Source organism: Callithrix jacchus, chromosome 1, assembly GCF_049354715.1.
Source record: "Callithrix jacchus isolate 240 chromosome 1, calJac240_pri, whole genome shotgun sequence".
NCBI classification, from domain to species: domain Eukaryota; kingdom Metazoa; phylum Chordata; class Mammalia; order Primates; family Cebidae; genus Callithrix; species Callithrix jacchus.
Genome location: NC_133502.1, coordinates 142,400,807 through 142,422,023, shown reverse-complemented (window position 1 = coordinate 142,422,023; position 21,217 = coordinate 142,400,807). Strand labels below are relative to the sequence as shown.

The 21,217-nt window shown below is 43.6% G+C and overlaps 1 protein-coding gene across 5 annotated transcripts in view; it reads right to left on the bottom strand.

Moving 5' to 3' along the window:
• RUSC2 (RUN and SH3 domain containing 2) overlaps positions 1-15,213 on the bottom strand; it is a 72,753-nt gene extending 57,540 nt beyond the window's left edge. For all 5 annotated transcript variants that reach the window (XM_054257507.2, XM_078371439.1, XM_035251417.3 and 2 more), the window contains exon 1: positions 14,946-15,213. The gene's annotated coding sequence lies outside the window, so the exon portion shown is untranslated. The remainder of the gene's footprint in view (positions 1-14,945) is intronic.
• Positions 15,214-21,217: the final 6,004 nt, after the last annotated feature.

Below are 21,217 nucleotides of genomic sequence, written 5' to 3'. Positions count from 1 at the left end.
TCCCCCGCAAAACTCTCACTCCAGGCATTGGCCACCACCATTCCTTCTATTTTTGGTTCTATGATTTTAATTATTTTTGGTAACTAATACAAGAGGAATCATGCCATATTTGTCCTGTGACTTTCTTATTTCAATTAAACTAAGATCTTAATAGAAAAATTGGCAGGATATGAAAAATATTTCATAAAAGGAATAGAATATACTTAATGAACATACAAAAAGTTTGAACTTCAAAACAGGCCGGGCGCGGCGGCTCACGCCTATAATTCCAGCACTTTGGGAGGCCGAGGCGGGTGGATCACGAGGTCAAGAGATCGAGACCATCCTGGTCAACATGGTGAAAACCCGTCTCTACTAAAAAATACAAAATTTAGCTGGGCATGGTGGCGCAGACTGTAGTCCCAGCTACTCGGGAGGCTGAGGTAGGTGAATTGCTTGAACCCAGGAGGCAGAGGTTGCGGTGAGCCGAGATCGCGCCATTGCACTCCAGCCTGGGTAACAAGAGCTAAACACGGTCTCAAAAAAAAAAGAAAAGAAAAAAAAAGAACTTCAAAACAATAAATTACTATCTTTTGCTGACCAATTATCAGACAAAATAATAATAGTTCTGGTGAAGGGAAGTACAATAGGCATTTTCATGCATTGCCAGTGTATGTATATTTTGGTACAATCTTCATAATGAGCTCAGAAAAATATTTTTTTTTCAAGTCTTAAAACTGTTCAAATCATTTAACTCAGTAGCTATACCTCTAGAATTCTATCCCAAGGAAATTATCAGAGATGTGGATAAGGATTTTTGTATAAAGTTGTTAATAATTAAAAAGTATTAAAATGGCCAGGTGTGGTGGCTCACACCTGTAATCCTAACACTTTGGGAGGCCAATCACTTGAGGCGAGCAGATCACTTGAGGCCAGGAGTTTGAGGCCAGCCTGGGCAACATGGCAAAATCCTCTACTAAAAATACAAAAATTAGCTGAACATGGTGGTGAGCACCTGTAATCCCAGCTACTCAGATGGCCAAGGCAGGACAATTGCTTGATTCTGAGAGGTGGAGGTTGCAGTGAGCCGAGATCGTGCCACTGCACTCCAGCCTGGACAACACAGTGAAACTTTGTCTCAGAAGAAAAAAAAAAACAGCAAAAAAAAAAATAGACATTGGTGTGGATGTGGTGAAAAGAGAACACTTATACACTGCTATTGAAATGTAAACTAGTAAAACCAAGATTGAAAACAGTATACAGATTCCTTAAAGAACTAAAAGTAGAACTACCATTTGACCCAGCAATGCCACTACTGGGTATTCTACCCAAAGGAAAAGTCATTATATGAAAAAGACACACGGACACATGTTTATAGCAGCACAGTTGGCAACTGCAAAAGTATGGAACCAACCCACATGCCCATCAACCAAATGGATAAAGAAAATGTGGTATACATACACCATGCAATACTACTCAGCCATAAAATAGAATAAAATAATGACCTTTTTAGCAACTTGAATGGCGCTGGAGGACATTATTCTAAGTAAAGTAACTCGGGAATGGAAAACCAAATATCATATGTTCTCTCTCATAAGTGGGAGCTAAACTATGAGGATGCAAAGACATAAGAATGATATAATGGACTCTGGGGACTAGAGGAGTAAGGGCGCGGTGGGGGATGAGGTTTAAAAGACTATATTTGGGTTTAGTGTTCACCGCTCAGGTGATGGGTGCACCAAAATCTCAGAAGTCACCACTAAAGAACTTATCCAAGTAACCAAAAAACCACCTGTATCCCAAAAACTAATGGAAAATTTTTAAAAAGACTATAAAACCACAAATGTCCAACATTTGGGGTAAGTAAATTATGGCTCATTCAAACACCGATTTCTTATACAACTATTAAAATATTGGCCTCTAAGAACTGTTCAATGTTATGTTTTCATTTTATACTTATCTTTTCTAGATTCTCTATAGTAAGCATATATTTTATCTATATTCAGAAAAAGAAGACAACTTTTTTCAGAAATTTTTTTTTTTAGAGATTTTTTTAACTTTCAAGGAAAAATGTACACTTTTAATCTTTCTTCATAAAAAGGAACTCAGTTTAAGCATTTTCTAGGTAGAGTATGGGCAGCTAAAAGTATTTCCTTAGAACTATTCTCTATGATCCCTTAATCTTGAGGGAGTGAGAGATTGATAAACCTAATCTCAAAAGGAAGAAATCTCTTTCTACCTTTGAATCATAACTCAGTAGGAGAAATACCTGTATCAGTGATGTTTCTTTTGAGATGGTGGAGTCTCACTTTGTCACCCAGGCGGGAGTGCAGTGGCATGATCTTGGCTCACTGCAACCTCCACTTTCCAGCCTTAAGCAATTCTTATGCCTAAGCCTTGGAAGTAGCTGGAACTACAGATGCCTTCCCACCATGCCCGGCTAATTTTTTTTTGTGAGCCACCGCACCCGGCCTGCATCAGTGACTTTTTATTCTTTACAGAGCTCCTCCAGTGGACTCTGAAAAGGGAGTGAAGGGGATATAGAGGAAAAGAGGGAGAGTTGAACAGGTTAGACTCTACTTCTCCCAACTCCATGCATTCAATCAAAACAGCCCAATTTTTATCTTTTTGAGTCCTTTGCTGTAGAATATATTTGAACAAGTCTCTCCCTTTTTTTTTTTTTTTCTTTGAGATGGAGTCTCGCTCTGCTGCCAGGCTAGAGTGCAGTGGCATAATCTTGGCTCAGTGCAACCTCTGTCTCAGCCTCCCAAGTAGCTGGGATTGAGGCACACGACACCATGCCCTGCTAATTTTTGTATTTTTAGTAGAGACAGGGTTTCCCCATGTTGGCCAGGATGGTCTCGACCTCTTGACTTTGTGATCTGCCCATCTCGGTCTCCCAAAGTGCTGGGATTACAGATGTGAGCCATGGCACCCAGCCATGAACTTCTAAAAAGTTTGAAATTCTTTATTCTCTACTACAGATTCTCACAGGCCAATGAAAAGCCGCTGTCTTTTTTTCTCAAAACATAAATGTTCCTTGTTAGCTCTTCATCACCACCACCTGGTTGTCAGAAAGGACTCACAAATGTATAATGAGGCAGGTGGTCCTGCTTCCAGCCCTCCTCTCTCCAGCCACTATCATTAAGGATGAATAAACTAAGATGCAGGTTGCTATCTTGGATATGAGGCAAAGAACATTAAATAAATCATCATATAAACTGAAAGAGACACTATGCTATCTAAGAAGTTAATGATAGCTGTATGAAACTAAAAAGAGTAATATTTTAGTAATATTGGACAAAGAGACCAACAGTATTCAAAGGGAAAGAGGTGCAGCATATAAGAGCTATTAAAAAGTAGAATAGCTCTTGTATGACCAAATAAGACATGTCCTTCAAAGTAGTCACACTGGTTATTAAGGAATAATTGGCAAGAGAAAAGAATTTTTTAAACTCCAAAAAACAAAGTAGCCACCTTGAGAAATCTTACTCATCCCAGTAGTGCTCCTAGTAAAAACATCCTTAGAACTCTTTAGAAGTACAAAAAAACACCCGCCCACCCACAGAATTGTGAAATACAATCAATTGTTGTTTTAAGTCACTAAGTTTTGGGGTGTTTTGTTATACAGTAACAGATTATGTGATATGGTCTGGCTGTGTCCCCCACCCAAAACTCATCTTGAATTCTCACGTGTTATGAGAGGGACAAGAGGTAATTGAATCATAGGGGCAGGTCTTTCCCATGCTATTCTTGTGATTGTGAATAAGTCTCACAAGATTTGATAATTTTATGAGGGGGAGTTTCCCTGTTTAAGCTCTCTCTTTGCCTGCTGTCATCCATCTAATATATGACTTGCTCCTCCTTGCCTTCTGCCATGATTGTGAGGCTTCCCCAGCCACATGGAGCTGTAAGTCCTTTAGACCTCTTGCTTCTGTAAATTGCTCAGTCTTGGGTATGTCTTGATCAGCAAGGTGAAAACAGACTAATACAGTAAATTGGTACCAGAGGCAGGATGGGACGCTGCTGAAAAGATACCTGAAAACGTGAAAGAGACTTTGGAACTGGATAACAGGCAGAGGTTGGAACAGTTTGGAAGGCTCAGAAGAAGACAGGAAAATGTGGGAAAGTCTGAACTCCCAAGGGACTTGTTGAATGGCTTTGACTAAAACGCTCATAATGATATGGACAATGAAATCTAGGCTGAGGTGGTCTCAGATGGAGATGACGAACTTCTTGAGAACTGGAGTAAAGGTGACTCTTGTTATGTTTTAGCAAAGAGATTGGTAGCATTTTGCCCCTGCCCCAGAGATTTGTGAAACTTTGAAATTGAGGTAATTTAGGGTATCTGGCAGAAGAAATTTCTAAGCAGCAAAGCATTCAAGACATGACTTGGGTACTGTTAAAGGCATTCAGTTTTATAAGGGAAGCACAGCATAAACGCTCAGAAATTTTGTAGCCTGACAATGCAATAGAAAAAAAAAATCCCATTTGCTGAGGAGAAAGTCAAGCCAGCTGCAGAAATTTGCCTAAGTAACAAGGAGCCCAATGTTAATCCCCAAGAGAGTTGGGAAAATGTCCCCAGGGCATGTCAGGTATTCAAGTCAGGCCCTATCATCATGAGCCAAGAGGCCTAGGAGAAAAAGTGGTTTTGTGGACTGAGCCCAGGGTCCCTGTGCTGTGTGCAGCCTAGAGACTTGGTGCCCTGCATCTCAACTACTCCAGCTGTAGCTGAAAGTGGCCAGTGTAGAGCTCAGGCTACGGTTTCAGAGGGTGCAAGCCCCAAGCCTTGCAACTTCCACGTGATGTTGAGCCTGTGAGCGCACGGTAGTCTCACAGCTCCACTAGGCAGTGTCCCAGTAGGGACTCTGTGTAGGCGCTCCAAACCCAAATCTCCCTTCTGCACGGCCCTGGCACAGGTTCTTCATGAGGGCCCCACTCCTGCAGCAAACTTCTGCCTGAGCATCCAGGTGTTTCCACATATCTTCTGAAATAGAGGCAGAAGTTCCCAAACCTGAATTCTTGACTTCTTAAGTTTTATAAGGGGGTGTTTCCCTGCACAAGCTCTCTCTTTGCCCACTGTCATCCATGTAAAATGTGACTTTCTCCTCCTTGCCTTCCACTATCATTGCGAGGCTTCACCAGTCATGTGTAACTGTAAGTCCATTAAACCTCTTTCTTTTGTAAATTGCCCAGTCTTGGGTATGTCTTTATCAGCAGCATAAAAATGAACTAATACAGTAAGATAGAAATGTCTGAATCACTAGTTTTGGGAGATGTTTAAAAGGAAATCATTAGTCTTGTAGAAAAACTATCCAGAACTCTTAAAAAAAAAAAAAAAAAAACTATCTTTAAACAGAAATAAACAACTTTCAAAGAACAAGTAAAGAACGTTTTGGAAGAGATACAACTCCAGAATGAATGGGACTAGCAGTAGGTTCCCAATTTTCTCCCCTGGAGTTTTTGCTTTTTACTTCGGGTTCATCTAAATCCTATCTATGCTGCCTTTAGGAATATTTTGCTCTTTTTATCTGAGCACGGACAAAAATAAATATCCATTTTCCCTAAGTACACTAAATACAAGGGCGCATTTTCTATTTTTAAAAGAATTATACAGGAAAATAAAGCACAAAGTATAAAAACAGATAAACAAGTTAAATATAGATTTTTTGGGGGGATCCTAAGATAAACAAGTTAAGCATAGACTTCTGATCCTAAAATAATTAAATTAGCCAGAAGTTGGCTAGCCCTATTTTTCTTTCCACCCAGTTATCAGTCTATTTTCCTTGTCCACAGGAACTCACACAAGAGGAAAAAATACAACACATACCTCAGAGCTCACCATCTCATCTTCTTGAAAAGACTTTTATTAAACCAAGAATTCCAAGGAACAGAGGGTTTCTTCCTAAAGCATCAAAATTAACTTTTAAAAACTTTAAGTGTTTTGGTAGAACTGTTTTAAAAATGTATTATGCAGGCTATAACTTAACTTCATGACTCACTACTTTTTTTTTTGTTTTCTGTTTCTTTTTGAGACAGAGTCTTGCTCTGTTGCCTATGCTGGAGTGCAGTGGCACAATCTCCAGCTCACTATAGCCTCTGCCTCCTGGGTTCAAGTGATTCCTGTGCCTCAGCCTCCCAAGTAGCCGGGATTACAACAGGTGCATGCCACCATGCCTGGCTAATTTCTCTATTTTTAGTAGAGTTGGGGTTTCACCGTGTTGCCTAGGCTGGTCTTGAACTCCTGGTCTCAAGTGATCTGCCCGCCTTGGCCTCCTAAAGTGCTGAGATTACAGGCGTGAGCCACCCTGCCTTACTACTGTTAACGTTAATAATATACTAGGTTAAAATAATGTTGTTTTCAATGTATATTAAAGACTCGCACACCAAATCAACAGTCCCATAAGGATTGCGTGTTAAGAGAATGGTTCACTTTTGCCATTTCATTTTTGAGATAGAGTCTCACTCTGTCTCGCAGCTGGAGTGCTGTGGCATCATCTTGGCTTACTGCAACCTCCACCTCCTGGGTTCAAGCAATTCTCTTGCCTCAGCTATCCAAGTAGCTGGGATCACAGGCACACGCCAAGATGCCTGGCTAATTTTTTGTATTTTTACTAGAGACAGGGTTTTGCCATGTTGGCCAGGCTAGTCTCAAACTCCTGACCTCAGGTAATCCACCTACCTCAGCCTCCCAAAGTGCTGAGATTACAGGTGTGAGCCACCACACCTGGCCTTCTTTTGCCATTTCTGTTTAACAGTACTGGAAGTCCCAGTCTGAGCAATTAGGTAAAAAAATAAAAATAAAAGGCATCCAAATAGAAAAAAAATAAAATAAAATAATCTCTGTTCCAAATTACATGATCTTGCATGGAGAACACCCTAAAGATGCCACAAAAAACATTAGAACTAAAAACGATTTATTAGTTGCAAATACACTAATCATTTATTAGTGTCAGCAAAGCTGCAGGGTACAAAATCAACACATAAAAATCAGCTTTTTTTCTCTTTAATTAGCTGAGAATATAGGTGAAGTTGTTCTACACTCCTGTAGTACCTGTACAATTTTCCTGTGGCAGTTACTACAAAGGATAGGAGAAACAAAGTTCCACCTAAGTGTGACAGATGTAGATACATATCTTTCACAATGTTCCACAGAGACAGAGAAGTGACAAATCCTGCACCCAAGGAGTGAAAGGAAGAGAGTGTAGCTGCATGCCCAATGATCTCATGTTTAATAGCCTCTACATCTACTAACGGGCCCACTGCCAATGCAAGAGGGTCAGTTAAGTGGACATGAGCGTGGATATCACTAATAGTATCAATATCTTTAATGTCTGCAGTTAATGTTTTGATCACCCTAGGTCTGGAGATCTTCTTGGGGTATGATGAAGATCCTGTTGTCCTGAGATAGCGTCCCAAGGATATGTTTATTAGAACATATAATCTGCTGCCAACCTGAGGAGAAGTAGCATATAGTATTCGGGTATATGGCTGGTAATACATAATTGTGGCCAGGGGATAGAGAGAGTTGTTGACCCTTGGAATAAATTCTACCCAAATGGGTTTGCAACACCAATACAAAACAGTTCTCCAGTTTACTAACCCAATTAGGTTCTTTTCATCCACAACATGCTCAACAAATGGGCTTATATCAGTATGGGGTCGTGCAGTGAGGATCTGTAAGAAAAGACTGAATGTTGCTTCTCAGTGATGACTGTACTATCAAAGAATGGATTGAACATATCCACAACGTACTGCTGTGCTGCATCTCTCTTCCCTCAATGAGAAATCATTATGACACCTTGGCCAGATGCATCTGAACAGTCTATACCAAACTTGTCATCTACAAACTTGTACTCACAATGTAAGGGGAAGGATAGGTGCAGATCATGAAATTTTATATGGGTTGGGTGCTCAAGTACTTGCCCATTGAGATGCTTGACTGTTTAGTCACTATTCATTTTGGGAGGATTAAATGGTAACTTGGTGCCATTTACTCCTAGCTTAATCTTAGCTGTACCACAGCGCTCAGTATAAGTGAGGAAGATGAGCAATAAAGACAATTTTAACCTTAGCATCCTCTAGGCAAAAACAGAACTGTCTTTTGTACAGTTGCTGAGTGAGTGCCTCTGTGCTGGGGCCACTTCCACAATACCACCATGTAGGCGTGGATCTGTTACATACTGTTTTACTGTAGTACATCCAGCTTGATCAGGTGCAGGGCAATAACTGAAGGAGCACTCCTGGAAAATGCCCCAAGATATGTCAGTTTCTAAGATCTTGTACCTTCTGATGGTTGTGTGGAATTTCTTCAGAGGAATAACTTTACATGTTACATTCATAACAACTCTTGTTGGAAATTTAGGATATTCAAGTAGGACAACACCTGGAATTTATGTATTACAAAGCTTGGCTTACAGTAGTCTGAGGATGGATCCCATGCATCACCTTCAGCAAGAGGAGTACATACACTGGCCACATGCAAGCTCGATAGATCTGGGTAAGTGACTACAGGTGCAGGAGACATAGCATCTCTAAGCTCAGTCAACCCTAGGAGGCTTTGTAGAAACAAAGTAAGATTTAATGCACCAAGTTTTGTTTCTACGGAGGTGAGCCTTTTATGGCTCAATCAGTGATACTGCCTGACTGAATTTTAAGTCGAGTTTCTCTAGAGACTTCTGTTTCTTGTTGATTCTCTATGATCCTCTCCAAGAGCTTCCCAAGAACTTGGCTCGATTAAGGTTTGGCTCTTGCATGCTTCAAACTCTGCAGCCTTGAGTTAGGTCTCCACTTGTTGCATGCTCTTGTTTGGACTCTGTCTAGATCTAAGCCCTTCTCCGCTGCTAACTCAGCCACTGACTTGAGAGTTTCTCTACTAGCTCACTCATCTTTACTCTCTGATGCTTCTTTTGCGTTGCTATAATTCTCTTCATCTATTTTGGAGCAACTTTGTCCAATCAGCCGTATTCCTTTTTTTTTTTTTTTTGAGATGGAGTTTCGCTCTTGTTGCCTAGGCTGGAGTGCAATAGCGCAATCTCAGCTCACCACAACCTCCGCTTCCTGGGTTCAAGTAATTCTTCTGCCTCAGCCTCCTGAGTAGTTGGGATTACAGGCATGTGCCACTATGCCTGGCTAATTTTTATATATATATATATATATATTTTTTTTTTTTTTTTTTTTAGTAGAGATGGGGTTTCTCCATGTTGGTCAGGATGATCTTGAACTCCTGACCTCAGGTGATCCACTCGCCTCTGCCTGGGATTACAGGCGTGAGCCACCACTCTCAGCCTGTCCAATCAGCTGTATTCCTATACACTAACATGGAAATTAAAACAATTCAATTTATGGAACATCAAAAAGGATAAAATACTTAGGAATAAACTTAACCACAGAAGTGAAAGACTTGTACACTGAGAAATACAAAGCATTGCTGGAAGAAATCAGACATAAATAAATGGAAAAACATCTGGTGATCAAGAATTGGAAAACTTGCTATCATAAGAGGTGTCAGTACTACCCAAAGTCAGCTAGAGATTCAATACAATCCCTATCAAAATCCCAACAATGTTTTTTGCAGAAATAGCGAATTCCATCCTAAAATTCATATGGAATCTCAAGAGATCCTGAACAACCAAAACAATCTTGAAAAATAAAGTTGGAAGACTTACATTCTTGATTTTCCAAACTTACTACAAAGCTACAGTAATCAAAACAGTGTTTAATCAGCATAAAGACAGACATACAGACCAATGGAAGAGACTAGAGAGCCCAGAAATAAACTCTCACATATCTGGTCTGAGGAGTTTTGACAAGGGTGCCAATACCATTCAGTGGAGAAAGGACAGTCTTTTCAACAAATGGTATTGGAAAACCTAGATTTCCACAAGGAAATGAATTAAGTTGGACCCTCATCTTACATCACATACAAAAATTAACTCAAAATGGATCAGAGACCTAAAGATGAGAGCTAAAACTACAGAAAAAAAAAAAAGGGACAAGAATACAGAGGGAAAGCTTCATGTCACCAATTTGGCAAAGATTCTTCAGTAAGACACCAAATGCACAGGTAACAAAAGAAAAATCAGATTTCAAATTTTAAAACTTTTATGCATCAAAGAACACTGTTAACAGAGTGAAAGGCAGTCCATGGAATAGGAGAAAATATTTGCAAATCATATATCCGAGAATGGATTAATGTCCAAAATGTATTCAAAAACTCAACTCAACAACAACCCAATTCAAAAATGGGTAAAGGACTTCAATAGGCATTTCTCCAAAGATACAAAAATGGCCAATAAGTATCAAATACATGAAAAAATGCTCAATATCTTTTTATTAGAGAAATGTGAATCAAAATTATGAGATACTACTTCACACTGATTAGAATGGTTATTATTATTATTATTTTGAGATGGAGTTTTGCTCTGTCACCCAGGTTGGAGTGCAGTGGCACAATCTCAGCTCACCACAACGTCAGCCTCTTGGGTTCAAACCAGCCTCCTGAGTAGCTTGTATTACAGGCGTGCACCACCACACCTGGCTAATTTTTGTATTTTTAGTATAGATGGAGTTTTAGCATGTTGGCCAGGCTGGTCTTGAATTCCTGATCTCAGGTGATCTGCCTGCCTCGGCCTCCCAAAGTGCTGGGATTACAGGCATGAGCCATCATGCCCAGCCTAGGATAGTTATTATTTTTTAAAAAAGAAAGAGTGTTTCCAAGGATGTGGAAAAATTGGAACCCTTATGCATTGCTGATGAGAATGGAAAATGCTATAGCCACTGTGGAAAACAATATGGTGGCTCCACACACACAAAAAAAAACCCCACAAAAACCAAAACATAAAATTACCATACAATCCATCCATCCCACTTCTGGGTATATAACCACAAGAACTGAAAGCAGGGATTCAAACACATCTGTATACTCATGTTCACAGCAGCATTTTTCATAATAGCCAAAAGACAGATGCAACCAAAATATCCATCAAGAGATGGATAAACAGAATATAGTGTATACATACAATGGAATATTATTTAGTGTTTAAAAGGAGTGAAATTCTGGCCAGGTGCTGTGGCTCACATCTGTAATCCCAGCACTTTGGAAGGCTGAGGCTGATGGATCACTTCAAGTCAGGAGTCAGACCAGCCTGGCCAACGTGGTGAAACCCTGTCTCTACTAACAATACAAAAATTAGCTGGGCATGGTGGTGTGCACCTGTAATTCCAGCTACTCAGGAGGCTGAGGCATGAGAATCACTTGAACCCAAGAGGCAGAGGCTGTAGTGAGCCAAGATCACACCAGGGCACTCCAGCCTGCATGACAGAGGGAGACTCTGTCTCAAAAAATAAATAAAAAGAAAAGGAGGGAAGTTCTGATACAGCCTATAATGTGGATGAACCTTAGACTTTAGGCTAACCAACTGCAGCACTACTCACAATAGCAAAGACAAGGAATCAACCTAAATATCCACCCATGACAGATTGGATAAACAAAATGTGGTACACATATGCTATGGAATACTATGCAGCCATAAAAAAGAATGAGATCATGTCTTTTACAGATACATGGATGGAGCTGGAGGCTATTATCCTTAGCAAACTAACAAAAACAGAAAACCAAATACTGCTTGTTCTCACTTATAAGTGGGAGCTAAATGCTGGGAACTTAAAAACACAAAGGAAACTACAGACACTGGGGTCTTGTTGAGGGTGGGAGGAGGGAGAGGAGCAAAAAAGATAGCTATTGGGTACTGGGCTTAATACCTGGGTGATCAAATAATCTGTACAACAAATCCCTGTGAAACTAGTTAATATAACAAACCCTTACATGTACCCCTGAACCTAAAATACAAGTTTAAAAAAAAAACCCAAAATCAAAAAAGACATTATGCTAATTGAAACAAATCACTCACAAAGGGACAAATAGTGCATAATTCCACTTACATGAGGTACCCACAGCAGTCAAATTCAGAGAGAGAAAGTAGAAAGCCTGGGGCTGAGTAGGGAGAAATGGGGAGTTAGTATCTTACTGGTACAGAGTTTCAGTTTGGGAAGATGAAAAAAATGTTCTGGAGATTGACGTCAGTAATGGTTGTGCAATAATGTGAATATATTTAATGCCACTTGAGAATGATTATGATGGTAAATTTCCTGTTATATATATTTTACCACAATAAAGAGTAAATATGGTACAGCACAGGTTCTGCTATGAGTTATATTTTGTTGTTGTTAGATTTTCCTCTACCCCACCACCTAGCTCTCTGAGCAATGTTGACATCTAGCTGCTCAAAGTAATGCTCTGGTTTTGCATGATGGATTCATTTGACAAAAGTTATATTAAATGCCAATGTCTGAATGGTTTTTTTTCCCCTGGGTAACTTCAACACTAATCAATCAGACCATCTCTAGATAGCCTGCCCTTACCCTAACAGGCAGTGAACCAGCTCTTCAGTCGAGTGACTTTTAGCAGGGTGCACAATCATTGTGTATGAGTAATAGGAAGAAAAGGGTGAGTTATTATCCTAAATTTGCAGATAAGCCCCAGAGAGAAAAATAGAACAGATAAGCCTTCCCATGAACTTGCCACATTTAGCAAGTAAAAATGCAGGCCTCCCTGTTGTTTATCTGAAATTCAGTTTTAACTGGGCACCCTTGTTTTATCTGGCCACACTTAAGTATTAGAGGTGAGCAGAAAAATAATCCAGGGTGTTCTGGGGGAACTGAAGTCTTAAGAGGGAGCCAAGACAGGAAAAAGTAAAAAAGGGCACTAAAAAGATACCATTAAAAAAAAAAATTGTACTGTTTAATCCATCCAGCTCAAGAGTCCGTCCCCAAATTGGGTTTCCATGATCCAAGACTTTATTTTATTTTATATATTTTTTGAGACGGAGTCTTATTCTGTTGCTAGGATGGAGTGCAGTGACGCAATCTGGACTCACTGCAACCTCTGCCTGGGTTCAAGCAATTCTTCCGCCTCAGCCTCCTGAGTAGCTGGGACCACAGGCGCATGCCACCACGCCCGGCTAATTTTTGTATTTTTAGTAGAGACGGGGTTTCACCATGGCCAGGATGGTCTTGATCTCTTGACCTAGTGATCCCCCTGCCTCGGCCTCCCACAGTGCTGGGATTACAGGTGTGAGCCACTGCGCCCCGCCTATTTCATTTTTTTTTTTTTTTTTTTTTTTTTGAGACGGAGAGTCGTTGTCACCCAGGCTGGAGTGCAGTGGCACAATCTCACCTCACTGCAACTTCTGTCTCCCAGGTTCAAGTGATTCTCCTGCCTCAGCCTCCCGAGTAGCTGGGATTACAGGTGCACACCACCATGCCCGGCTAATTTTTCTATTTTCAGTAGAGACGGGGTTTCACCTTGTTGGCCAGGCTGGTCTGGAACTCCTCACCTCTAGTGACCCGCCTACCTGAGCCTCCCAAAGTTCCAGGATTACAGGTTGAGCCACTGTGTCGGCTGGGCCCGATTCAAGACTTTATAAAGGTTATGTCAGAGGGTGGCAGACAGAAAGTGGAAAAGGATAAATCAGAACTAGAAATGGGTGAATGAGAACATGTCCAGCCTCCAGTTAAGGCAGCTGTGACTTCAGAAAGGAATCTTAAGCACCATCATAGAAGTCAGAGGGATCCTAACCTAGCTCAAAGCAGAAGGGAAACCATGGCTGGCCATACAACATAAGTAACAGGATACCAGGTATACTGTTTGGATCTGCTCTTCCATTAAGCCATCCACCACTGCCTGATACGTGAGGAGCTGGCCAGGAGAATCCAATCACTACTTTTATTTGCTGATACTTTGAGCCCAAGTTACAATAATGCCACTGCTAATTAGGTAACTACTTCCTAGCTTATCAACTCTTACAGCTTTCCAGCCGTTGTTTCATCCCTCAGCGATACCACCTGCTTCCCCATGGAACCCAAACCCTAATACCCTCAGGAAAGTAAATCTGCTCAGGTCACCCACCTAAGAATAAACAAAAACAGGTTTCAGGCCCTTTGTCCTTTGAAAATTCCACTTTTGTTTTTTTTAAAGGCCTGTGTTCTTTATCACGGACACTGTTCACATAGTAGTAATCCTTGCCTGACTATGATCTACTCGTTCCTGCGTTTCATTCCTCCGCTACTTTGTGCGTTTTGCTCAATTCTTTGTTCAAAACGCCAAGGACAACTGGTAGTCAAGACCCTCCACCGACACCACCACGGTGAGCCAGGGACCACGCTGGGGACTGAGGATACAAAGATGAGTAGTGTACGATCCTTGCCCCAGGACAGTTCCCTATGTCCGCAGGGCCAGCCTGGAGGGCCACAGCCAACCGTGGGCAACAGGATCACTCACTGTGCCCTTTCGCGGCAAGTGAGTGCAGTAGTAGGGGACGAGTACTGCCAAGCCAAAGGTTTTCCCCAGGTAAAACTGGATGACGGAGAGACGGAGACTGAAGCGACGCCGGCACCGGGCAGATATTAACAGGAACCAGGGGCTAAAAGGGCGGAGGGCGCAGAGGACCCAGCCGGGGACTGGCCGTAGGGAAGCCCCCGCTGCAGTCGCGGGCCTGGGTGCCGGGCGGCCGCGCTTCCCCAAAGCCGTCACAGGGGCTTGGGGTACCACGGTGACTACCGGGCGCGAGTCATTTTGTGGGGGAAGGTGTCTCCAAGGGGGCAGTTTGAGGAGACGGTTGGGGGTGCATTTGGGGTGGCGCCCAAATGGACGGTGAGTGCTGGATGTTTGAAGGTCGCGTGGACGCAGAGTTGACGAGTCAGAGAAGGCCGGGGGTCGGAAGGGCTGGGGACGAGGTCTGACCGGAGGGTCGGGGCGGACGCAGCGGGCGGGTGCAGCCGAGGGGGAAGGGAGACGCTGAGGGCACAGAGGTGGGTAGACAGGCCCTCCCTCCCCTAAGGGAGCCCTTGGAACGCGGGGTAGTGGGTCTGTGAGACCCCGCCAGCCTCCGGAGAGGCGTTCCTACCTCGTTTCTCGCCTCAGTCTCTTCCTTCCGCGCCGGCGGCGGCGGCGTGGTCTCGCACCCTCCAGGGGTCGCGTTATAGCCTAGAGGCGCCAGCGCCCCCTCCCTCCCGGCGGGTTGGAAATGCGGGCCCTCGTCAGCGTGGCTCAATGGTCCAATCTGGGTTGCCCTCAGGTCGCCCCTCCGGGCGGCGGGTTGGTTCAGTCCGCCCGGCCGCGGTGCATGCCCCCTCCCCGGCTCCCACAGCGATGGGCGCAGCCGAGTCACGCGCAGAGCTTTCCAGCGAGGGGAGCGGCGAGGCTTCCGCCGTGGCTCCGCCTTCTGCGGCCCGCGCCCGCCCCCGCGGGGTGGTGACTGGGACGCGCCGCTCGCGGGTACAGGAACCCAGGGAAGCCTAGGGCGCCTCGAGGGCTGGTGGATGTGAGCGTCTAGCTTCGTCTAAGACGGCGGTTCTCAACCCTAGCTCCCCAGTAGAACCTAGTGAGGAAACTAACAAAACAACGACAAACGGAGGCCTGACCTCACCCTGGACCGACTGATTCAGAATCACTGGGGTGGTGTGGTTGGGTTTGGCCCCTCCTTGCATAGCCAGGGTTCCGAGGCCCTGGTGAAACCTAGAACCCATACGCCCCCTGCTCTTCAGGGCCGGGTGTGTAGGGGAGTCTTGCTGCTTCTAGCCAGAGTGGGGTGGGGCAGGCAGTCCTGCAAATATTAGTTATGGGAAACCCACTATATTGGTCCGTTCTTACACTGCTATGGATACTATGAGGGAAAGAGGTTTAATTGACTCACAGTTCTGCACTGTTGGGGAAGCCGCAGGAAGCTTACAATTATAGCAGAAGGCAAAGGAGAAGTAGTCATCTTTTTCATGGGGTGGCAGAACAGAATGAGTGCAAGCAGGGAAATGCTAGATGCTTATAAAATCATCAGGTCTTGTGAGATTCACTCACTGTCACGAGAAGGGCAAGGGGGAAACCAACCCCGTGATCAAATTACCTCCACCTGGTCCCGCCCTTGACACGTGGGGATTATGGGGATTACAAGATGAGATTTTGGGCGGGGACACAGCCAAACTGTTACAGGCATGAGCAAGCTGGAGAGGGTTCTCCCCTTCTACCTACTAAGGATGTCGGCGATGGTTTTGAGGCAGGAGAACAGGGACTGGAGGCAGGGAACCTAAAGTTGTTTCATGCCAACTTCCTGGAACTAAATTGAAAGGAAAACCCTAACTTTCCATACCTAAGTAATAAAAGGACTAGAGACTATTCCCTTTGCAAACCCCCCATCTTTTCTGCACAGCAGATGGAAAATTGGCGGTCTGCAACCAAATAGACTAATTGTGGCCAAGTCTAAATTTGCATAGAAGTATAACTTTGTGACTTTACCCTAGCCTCTGATTTGCAAAAAGCCAATTTTCACATGTGCAAAACGCAACCAATCAGATGTTTGCTCAGGGGTGTGACCTTTGTAACTTCAGCCTTTGCTCGGCTGCTTTTTGCAACCAATCAGACTGATTGCAGGCTACCACTTCATTTACATGAGGTGAGCATGAAGTGGCCAATGGGAAACTCCTAGGGGATATTGGGACCCAAGAAAATGCTGTTTCCCGGCACCTGAGCGCTGCGCGACTGGCTGCCACTCTGTGGAGTGCTCGTTTGTTTTCAATAAATCCTTGCTTTCCTTCTTTTGTTGCTTCATTCTTTTTTTTTTTTTTGCTTTCCTGGATGTTTTGTCCAATTCTTTATTCAAACCGCCAAGAACCTGGTCAACTTGCAGTCACGACCCTCTACTGGTGGCAGTTCCGTAATTATCTCATTGCCTCTTTAAAAATGATAAATTGGCCGTGCTAGGGAGAGGCCATTTCTTGATGTTCCACACCTGTTAACATCAAAATGCTAATTGTATGCAGGCCCCAGGGAGAAGCAACTTTCTGGGCATGTGTGTTAAGAGACAAAAATGGTGAAATATGATCTTTTGGGGGCATCCTTCACTGGAAAAGGGTAATGAAATCACTGCACATTTGGGAAGCCCATTCTAAGGGAAGAATCATGGGAATGAGGCAAGCCTATAAAAGTCCTAGGAAAAAGAATGAAAAAAAAAAAGAAGAAGAAGAAAACAAAACAAAACAACAACAAAAAAAGTCCTAGGATGCCGGGTGTGGTGGCTCAGGCCTGTAATCCCAGTACTTTGGGAGGCTGAGGGGGCGGATCACCTGAGGTCAGGAGTTTGAGACCAAGCTGGCCAACACAGTGAAACCCTAACTCTACTAAAAATATAGAAATTAGCCAGGCATGGTGGTGGGCATCTATAATCCCAGCTACTTGGGAGGCTGAGGCAGGAGAATTGCTTGAACTCAGGAGGTAGAAGTTGCAGTGAGCTGAGATGGTGCCATTGCACTCCAGCCTAGGCAACAGAGCGAGACAACATCTCAAAAAATAATAATAATCCTAGGATGATGGTTAGCCACTTGACCTTCTCTCTTTAACTCTCATGTGCCCACTCAGGTCTCTTCCAAGCACACTTTCCCGTTCTAAGGCCTTTTTTTTTTTTTTTTGAGGCAGAGTCTCGCTCTGTAGCCCAGGCTGGAGTGCAGTGGCATGATCTCGGCTCACTGAACCTCCATCCTTCCAGCTTCAAGCAATTCTCCACCTCCATCTCCACCTCCTAAGCAGCTGGGATTACAGGTGCCCACCACCATGACCAGCTAATTTTTGTATTTTTAGTAGAGACTAAATCTACTAAATTTCACCATCTTAGCCAAGCTGGTCTTGAATTCCTGACCTCGTGATCCACCCTCCTCAGCTTCCCAAAGTGCTGGAATTACAGGTGTGAGCCACCATGCCTGGCCTCTAAGGCCTTTTTAAATAAACTTCCATTCCTGCTCTGGAACTTGCCTTGGTCTCTTTTTCTGCTTTACGCCCCACAGTTGAATTCTTTCTTTTTGAGGAAGCAAGGACTAAAGTTGTTACAGACCCATAAGGATAGGCTGCCGGTAACTTGGGGTAACTCAGATCTCACTAACAAAACCATATCACCCACTAAGAAGACTGTTTTAGGTTCCAAACTCACTGAAAGAGAGCTGGGGCTCACAGTCAAGGAAGCAGATAAATGTCATGATATGCAGCACATCCTCATGCTTCACAGAAGTGGCGTGAGCTGAGTTTTGAATAATGAGTGGGAGGTAAAGGGAGAATTGGCATGTGCAAAAGAACCAAGGGGCAAAATGACTAATGTGATTGAGAGGTGTGGTAGGCAATGGAGAGAGCCAAGGAGAGCCGGTCAGGGTTTAGTGATGAAGCGCCTATGACTACTAAGGAGTTGGGAGAAAGGGCCTTATTGTGGAGGCAGGAATGACAAGATCAAATATGAATGTTAGAAATAAAGTCGTGAGGGCTTAAATAAGGGTGTAGGTGGAGAGGGCTAGCATTGCCAGTGGGGAACCAATGAGATCAGACTGTTTGCACAGTGTGATTCCCCCAGTTCAATGGTCTGGATTGGGCACTTAACACAAACTGGGCCAATTAGAATTACTTCTCTGAGAATGTGGAAGTGGGGGACAAACAGCTACATCTCTGCTCAGACTTAAATTGGACTTAACAGGGTAATTTAGGAGCTATGCGGTAGCCATCTTCTACTTGTCCATTTGGCCTGAGCAGCATTTTTGGATACAATGAGTTCTAAATTTCTCTTCAAAGCATAAGTATGTCATTTAATTCAGTTATTTGTTCTCCATTTTAAAGTTTAACTTCCTTGTAGTTCTAGTAAACAACTTTCTCCACTGGTTCTAATCAGTAGTTCACATCTGTTCCCCCAGCCCCCGGCTCCATCCTGACTCATCCCAGTCACCTGCTTCAGTCACCTGCTCCAGTCATCTGCTCCAGCCACCTGCTTTGACCTAGGTCACCCCTGGCTACCTGCTTTGACCTTCCTGTAACCGTCCTTCCTGCCAAACCACCCACCCTGCCACTCCAGCTCAGAACCCTGCTCTCTTTAAAACAGCCAACTGGGATTAGTCTAGCTTGTGCCGTCTAACCCTAGCCAATAGGGGAATGACACAGCAGTAGGGGCAACCCCTGTCAGGAATAAGTACCCCTTTTCCTCCCTTGTCCAAATGTGTGGTCACCATTGCTCCATCCATGAGCCACACCCTTCTATAGAAGTTAACTGCCTTTCTGAGAGGATTTATCTTCAAGTGCTATTTCTTTTGCGGCATCAAAATTTTACTTATAACAGCATTGAAAAACAGTTTACTGAGAAGGAAGATCAATCCATTGCACACTGAGGAGTAAGTCTACACACAAAGAGACTACTCCCTAGGTTCTTGGGACCTTCCAGCAGCTGGTTTCACTTCTTCCTGAGGCCTGCCCAGCTGGATTCCTTCCCCAGGATCATGATGCATCCTTCCATCCATAGGAATCTCATTTTTGGCTTCAGTGCGTGTGGGTTACTTCCTGTTGTTTATATTAAAGAATAACTTTCAAAAAGGTAAAATAATGAGCCCTATGCAAGTATTTTTATTTTTTGAGACAGGGTCTCTGTTACCCAGGCTGGAGTGCAGTGGTGCAATCATGGCTCACTGCAGCCTCAATTTCCTGGACTCCAGCGATCCTTCTATCTCAGCCTCCAGAGTAGCTGAGACTAAACGTGTGCACCATCACACCTGGGTAATTTTTGTATTTTTAGTAAAGACAGGGTTTCACCATATTACCCAGGCTGGTCTTGAACTCCTGAGCTCAAGCGATTCACCCTCCTCTGCCTTCTAAAGTGCTGGGATTACAGGCACGAGGCACTGCGCTTGGCAGAGCCTCATATAAATATACAATGAACATATTTCAAAGGTTTTATTAAACTCACTAATTAATGAGGGAACCAGTAAGATATTAAAACCTGTTCAAATGAAGATTTGACTTAGAAATAAATGTCTGGGCTGGGCACGGTGGCTCAAGCCTGTAATCCCAGCACTTTGGAAGGCCGAGGCGGGTGGAAAGAAAGAAATGTCTGTTCCCTAATGGACAAAATTCATTTGCATCACCCAGAACAGGAATCATTTGCATTGTTATAGGCAGGAAATCTTTTGCATTATTTATTATCAGTATTCTAAAGTCAACGAGTTAGAAAATAGCTTACTTAAGGCCGGGCGCGGTGGCTCATGCCTGTAATCCCAGCACTTTGGGAGGCTGAGGTGGGTGGATCACGAGGTCAAGAGATCGAGACCATCCTGGTCAACGTGGTGAAACCCTGTCTCTACTAAAAATACAAAAATTAGCTGGGCATGGTGGCGCATGCCTGTAATCCCAGCTACTCAGGAGGCTGAGGCAGGAGAATTGCTTGAACCCAGGAGGGGGAGGTTGTGGTGAGCCGAGATTGCGCCATTGCACTCCAGCCTGGGTAACAAGAGCGAGACTCGTCTCAAAAAAAAAAGAAAATAGCTTACTTATAAAATAGGAACATAGTCAAAGGAAATCAAAAGCTCTCACCACTAATATAAACAAATAATTCCCAAGGATCCTTAACAGCACTCAACATTCCATTAAAAGGACACCCATTTTAAAGTCTTTCTTAAGTTTTCCAGACACTTGCAAATCAAAGAATATACAAAAACACGGAGACATAAGAAAGCATCATGCTCTTCGGGTGTGGTGGCTCACATCTGTAACCCCAGCACTTTGGGTGGCCAAAGGGAGTGGATCACCTGAGGTTAGGAGTTCAAGACTAGCTTGGCCAACATGGTGAACCCCATCTCTACTAAAAATAAAAAAATTAGTTGGGCATGCTGGTGGGTGCCTGTAATCCCAGCTACTCAGGAGGCTGAGGCAGGAGAATTGGTTGAACCTGGTAGGTAGAGGTTGCAGTGAGCTGAGGTCACACCATTGCACTTCAGCCTGGGCAACAAGATCTAAAGTCCGTCTCAAACAAACGAAGAGGCCAGGCTCGGGGTCTCACACCTGCAATCCCAAGACTTTGGGAGGCCAAAGTAGGTGGATCACCTGAGTTCAGGAGTTTGAGACCAGCCTGACCAACATGGGGAAACCCCATCTCTATTAAAAATAAAAAATTAGGCAGGCATGGTGGCGCATGCCTGTAATTCCAGCTACTTGGGAGGCTGAGGCAGAATTGCTTGAATCCAGGAGGTAGAGGCTGCAGTGAGCTGAGATCGTGCCATTGCACTCCAGCCTGGGCAACAAGAATGAAACACTGTCTCAAAAATAAAAGTAATAATAATAATGAAACAACAAAAACAAAGAAAGCATGATGCCTTAGGGAAACTCAAGTAG